Genomic DNA, 6000 nt, shown 5'->3' on the forward strand with positions numbered 1-6000 from the left:
CCAGCGTCGGCCGACAGAGAGACCCGCCTCTCATCTGCTCTCTCTGTGGTACATGTGAACGACCTCATGACATATTTTGAAAAAAAGGTCCGTGAGTCCTCCCAGATGTCCTCCCCAATATTTATCCCTCACCAGCATCAGTACAACAGATTGTCTGGTCATTATTGCGTTGCTGTTTGTGGGATCTGGCTGTGCAAGTAAGGAAGAAAGACTTGCATTTATGTAGCACCTTTCGCAACTGCAGGATGTCCCAAAGTCAACCAACATCGTACTTTTAAAGTATAATGTCTGTATAGGAAACACAGCAGCCAATTTGTGCACAGCTCCCACACAACAATCAGTTTTGCTGATGTGTTTCTTACATTACACTGCGACTACATTTCAAAAATGCTTAATTGGCTGTCGAGTGCTTTGTTTGTTTCTTCAATTAGTTCAATGGGTTCAGCAGCACCAACAACTTACATCCATGTAGTGCCATAAAGTAGTAAAACAACTGGAGTATAATTAGACAAAGAACACACTTGGAAGGAGGAGAATTGGAGAGGCAATAGATTAAGGGGAGGACTTCCACAGCTTAAGACCTGGACAACAGAAACCATCAATTGCGGGCTGGGAAGGGAGGGTTAAAGGAAACTAAAGGTGCACAAGGGACGAGAATTGGAGAAGGACAGAGTTCTCAGAGGGTTGTAGGGCTGAAGGAGATTGCGGAGATAGGGCGAGGCAGAGTTTTTCGGTGATTTGTACACGCGAAGGAAAACTTTTAATCTGGGTATTGTTGGATCAATGTAGGTCAGTGAGCACATGGTGAATGGGGCTTGATGTAAGTTAGTGCAAGGGCAAGAGAGTTTTGGGTGAGTTCAAATTTATGAAGGATGGACAATGGGAGGCTTGGTAAAAGAATACTGGAATAGTTGAGTTTAGTTGAGAGCTTCACTGGCAGAGAATTTAAGGGTGTCCCGGCAGAGATAGGCAATGTTAAAAAGAGGGCAGTAGGTTTCTTGGTGATGGAGAGAGTATGTGGGTGGGAGGATCACCTCATAGTCAAATAATATGCCCCAGGTTGCAAGCAGTCTGATTCAGTCTTAGACAATGTCAGGGAGAGGGATTGAATCGATGTTTCGGGAACCGATTTTGTGATGGGATCTGAAGATGACACCTTCTGCCTTCCTGACATTTAATTGGAGGAAATCTCTGCTTCTCCACTACTGGATGTTGGATAAGCAGAGCTGTGACAATGCTTCACAATGCAACTGCAAACCAAGGCACTGAGTGGGAGAATTGATTTCCCAAGATCACGTTAGCAGCATCAATTCAGATAATGAGAAACCTTCATGTGTCCAGCTAATTGATTGCAGAGTCATTATAAATATGGAATTGGGAGGGGTGGGGGGGAGCAAAGAAACTGTTCCCCTTCTGGCCCAGTCTCACCCTAAGTGTGATGGTACAGCAGACAAACTGGTGATGAGGGTGTGTGTCAATCAACCCCAGAAGATTCGACAAAGCTTGCAAGGGGCGAAGTGTCTGCCCGCTGCAGAGGTCAGCCGCTGAAGGCTGGTCAAGGCTGTAAGTAATTAGTAATCGTTAACATCCCTGCTTACCCCCTGTAATTGAAAATATGGAAAGATATGTCATTTGAAACATGGACGTCTGGCAATACCTGACCTAAAGGTACATGAGCAAATGTAGGGAAAAATCCCACGAAGGGTTAACAGCAGCTGCAGGAGGGGATTGTAAAATGCAGATAGCCTTAGTCAAGCAGTCTTAGCAAACAAAACAAGCAGGTCTTCAAGACACAATCGAGTGAATTTTAGTATACAGCGAAAATGAATGTTTTGCACCTCCTTTTGACGTTTGGTAAGCAGATGGAAAAGAATGGATAAGGTTTTCAGTTGAATTAGGTGACAAATGTATAGGTATGAAGTTCTGCTGACATCAGGTAAATTAAAGAAAGCTGGAGACAACCTGTCTACAAGAACACAAATTAGACCCAAATCAAAGTCAAAATGATGAGCTGGGGACACAATTTGATAATAATAAAACTATAGAAATGACAGGAATCAATAGTCACACCCCTTTGAAATCAAAGCATTTTTGAACATCACAAAGGATACAATGTAATCAGAGATCCATGAGATGAGGTCATGCTCAAAATGAATACTTAGTTGTGTCAGAAAAATTTAGGTTAAAGGTACCATTTACAATCCAAGTGAAGTAAAAGTCACTTTACAATAAAAAACTTAATAACTGCTAGAAGGGGGATATAAATCCTAAGAAAGGGGACAGCCAGCAGAGTTAGCTCGGTCATGGGAAAGATAGAGCATAGCAACCGAGCAGAACAGCGAATCCATCTGAGAAAGACCAGAAGCTAAAGAAGAAAGAGGGTCAGCTCTCACAACTCAGTACATGGGACGGATAGAGCATAGACACCGAGCAGAACAGTGAATCCATCTGAGGAAGTCCAAAAGCTAAAATAAAGTGATTATAAAGGTGGACCTGAAGGTCTCTTCAACCAACCAGGAGAATCCAGAAGCAAGATCGTTTTACTTTTCTGTAAAGACAGTGATTGCATCTTTCAAAAGAAAAAATATAATCATAAAATAACTTTAAAGTTTTAACCTGAAACAATGGTTATTACAAAGCCTACTTTACTTACTTAGCAACGCAGGACTCAGGATGTTGATGCTACTAAGTGGCATGTAGGTAAAATTCTTCTGTGAAGGTATGGGTTATACCGGGGGATAACTTGAAAACACAGTTTGATCTGAATAGCACCCAACTAAGCCTGCACAGGAGTCAGGGAGTGAGAATCCCTGTTCATCATTTAGAATGTCGACCCTTTTTGGTATAGGGGGAATTCTAAGAATAGTGCTGAGTTTTTAACTTCACCCCCCCCCCCACCGCTCTCCACACACCCCCCCCCCCCCCACACACACTCCAGCACCACCACTCCTCGCACCACCATCTCATACGCTGCCAAAAGGCCAGAACAAGGAGATAAAACAGTGTCACTGGCCTGTTGATTAATAAGTGGGGCCAATCTTGGGGGAATGGGGGCTCCAAGATCTAAAGATCAGAAACCTAATGGTCTGTGAAAAATGGGAATCCCGCCCCCCCCCCCCCCCACCTTTTCAAAAGATGCCAATGCGCCACTAAGAGGATGCCCCTGAATGGGTCTTTGGAAAGGAGACCTGTAAGTGCCACACTCCCAGCCAACAGGACAAAGTCTGCCACAATTTGCAGATTCTCCATAGAGGTGGGCACTCTAGAACTCTGGCAGCATGGGTGCTGAGTTAAGTGACCTCTGCCCTCATGACCATTGACAAGGTCAGTGCTGGAGACCATGGGCAAACAAGTTTAGGGAGTTAGGCTGGAAGTTAAGGGCCAGGACAGACAGAGTTGTCATCTCTGGTTTGTTGCCGGTGCCACGTGATAGCGAGGCTAGGAATAGGGAGAGAGTGCAGTTGAACACGTGGCTGCAGGAATGGTGTAGGAGGGAGGGCTTCAGGTATTTGGATAATTGGAGCGCATTCTGGGGAAGGTGGGACCTGTACAAGCAGGACGGGTTGCATCTGAACCAGAGGGGCACCAATATCCTGGGGGGGAGGTTTTCTAGTACTCTTCGGGAGGGTTTAAACTAATTTGGCAGGGGAATGGGAACCGGATCTGTAGTCCAGCAACTAAGGTAGACGATAGTCAGGACGCCAAAGCACGTAGTGATGCAGTGGGGAAGGTAACAATGACAAAGGAGAGTACTTGCAGGCAAGGAGATGGGTTGAAGTGTGTATACTTTAATGCAAGAAGCATCAGGAATAAGGTGGGTGAACTTAATGCATGGATCGGTACTTGGGACTACGATGTGGTGGCCATCACGGAAACCTGGATAGAAGAGGGGCAGAAATGGTTGTTGGAGGTCCCTGGTTATAGATGTTTCAACAAGATTAGGGAGGATGGTAAAAGAGGTGGGGGGGTGGCATTGTTAATTAGAGATAGTATAACAGCTGCAGAAAGGCAGTTCGAGGGGGATCTGCCTACTGAGGTAATATGGGTTGAAGTTAGAAATAGGAAAGGAGCAGTCACCTTGTTGGGAGTGTTCTATAGGCCCCCCAATAGCAGCAGAGATGTGGAGGAACAGATTGGGAAACAGATTCTGGAAAGGTGCAGAAGTCACAGGGTAGTAGTCATGGGCGACTTCAACTTCCCAAACATTGAGTGGAAACTCTTTAGATCAAATAGTTTGGATGGGGTAGTGTTTGTGCAGTGTGTCCAGGAAGCTTTTCTAACACAGTATGTAGATTGTCCGACCAGAGGGGAGGCCATATTGGATTTAGTACTTGGTAATGAACCAGGGCAGGTGATAGATTTGTTAGTGGGGGAGCATTTTGGAGGTAGTGACCACAATTCTCTGACTTTCACTTTAGTAATGGAGAGGGATAGGTGCGAGCAACAGGGCAAGGTTTATAATTGGGGGAAGGGTAAATACAATGCTGTCAGACAAGAATTGAAGTGCAGAAGTTGGGAACATAGGCTGTCAGGGAAGGACACAAGTGAAATGTGGAACTTGTTCAAGGATCAGGTACTGCGTGTCTTTGATATGTATGTCCCTGTCAGGCAGGGAAGAGATGGTCGAGTGAGGGAACCATGGTTGACAAGAGAGGTTGAATGTCTTGTTAAGAGGAAGAAGGAGACTTATGTAAGGCTGAAGAAACAAGGTTCAGACAGTGCGCTGGAGGGATACAAGATAGCCAGGAGGGAACTGAAGAAAGGGATTAGGAGAGCTAAGAGAGGGCATGAAAAATCTTTGGCGGGTAGGATCAAGGAAAACCCCAAGGCCTTTTACACATACGTGAGAAATATGAGAATGACTAGAGTGAGAGTAGGTCCGATTAAGGACAGTAGCGGGAGATTGTGTATTGAGTCTGAAGAGATAGGAGAGGCCTTGAACAAGTATTTTTCTTCAGTATTTACAAATGAGAGGGGCCATATTGTTGGAGAGGACAGCGTGAAGCAGACTGATAAGCTTGAGGAGATACTTGTCAGGAAGGAAGATGTGTTGCGCGTTTTGAAAAACTTGAGGATAGACAAGTCCCCCGGGCCTGACGGGATATATCCAAGGATTCTCTGGGAAGCAAGAAATGAAATTGCAGAGCCGTTGGCAATGATCTTTTCGTCCTCGCTGTCAACAGGGGTGGTACCAGAGGATTGGAGAGTGGCGAATGTCGTGCCCCTGTTCAAAAAAGGGAATAGGGATAACCCTGGGAATTACAGGCCAGTTAGTCTTACTTCGGTGGTAGGCAAAGTAATGGAAAGGGTACTGAGGGATAGGATTTCTGAGCATCTGGAAAGGCATTGCTTGATTAGGGATAGTCAGCACGGATTTGTGAGGGGTAGGTCTTGCCTTACAAGTCTTATTGAATTCTTTGAGGAGGTGACCAAGCATGTGGATGAAGGTAAAGCAGTGGATGTAGTGTACATGGATTTTAGTAAGGCATTTGATAAGGTTCCCCATGGTAGGCTTATGCAGAAAGTAAGGAGGCATGGGATAGTGGGAAATTTGGCCAGTTGGATAACAAACTGGCTAACCGATAGAAGACAGAGAGTTGTGGTGGATGGCAAATATTCAGCCTGGAGCCCAGTTATCAGTGGCGTACCGCAGGGATCAGTTCTGGGTCCTCTGCTGTTTGTGATTTTCATTAACGACTTGGATGAGGGAGTTGAAGGGTGGGTCAGTAAATTTGCAGATGATACGAAGATTGGTGGAGTTGTGGATAGTGAGGAGGGCTGTTGTCGGCTTCAAAGAGACATAGATAGAATGCAGAGCTGGGCTGAGAAGTGGCAGATGGAGTTTAACCCTGACAAGTGTGAGGTTGTCCATTTTGGAAGGACAAATCTGAATGCGGAATACAGGGTTAATGGTAGGGTTCTTGGCAATGTGGAGGAGCAGAGAGATCTTGGGGTCTATGTTCATTGTTCTTTGAAAGTTGCCACTCAAGTGGATAGAGC

This window comes from Scyliorhinus canicula, chromosome 12 (assembly GCF_902713615.1).
Source record: "Scyliorhinus canicula chromosome 12, sScyCan1.1, whole genome shotgun sequence".
In the NCBI taxonomy this organism is placed as follows: domain Eukaryota; kingdom Metazoa; phylum Chordata; class Chondrichthyes; order Carcharhiniformes; family Scyliorhinidae; genus Scyliorhinus; species Scyliorhinus canicula.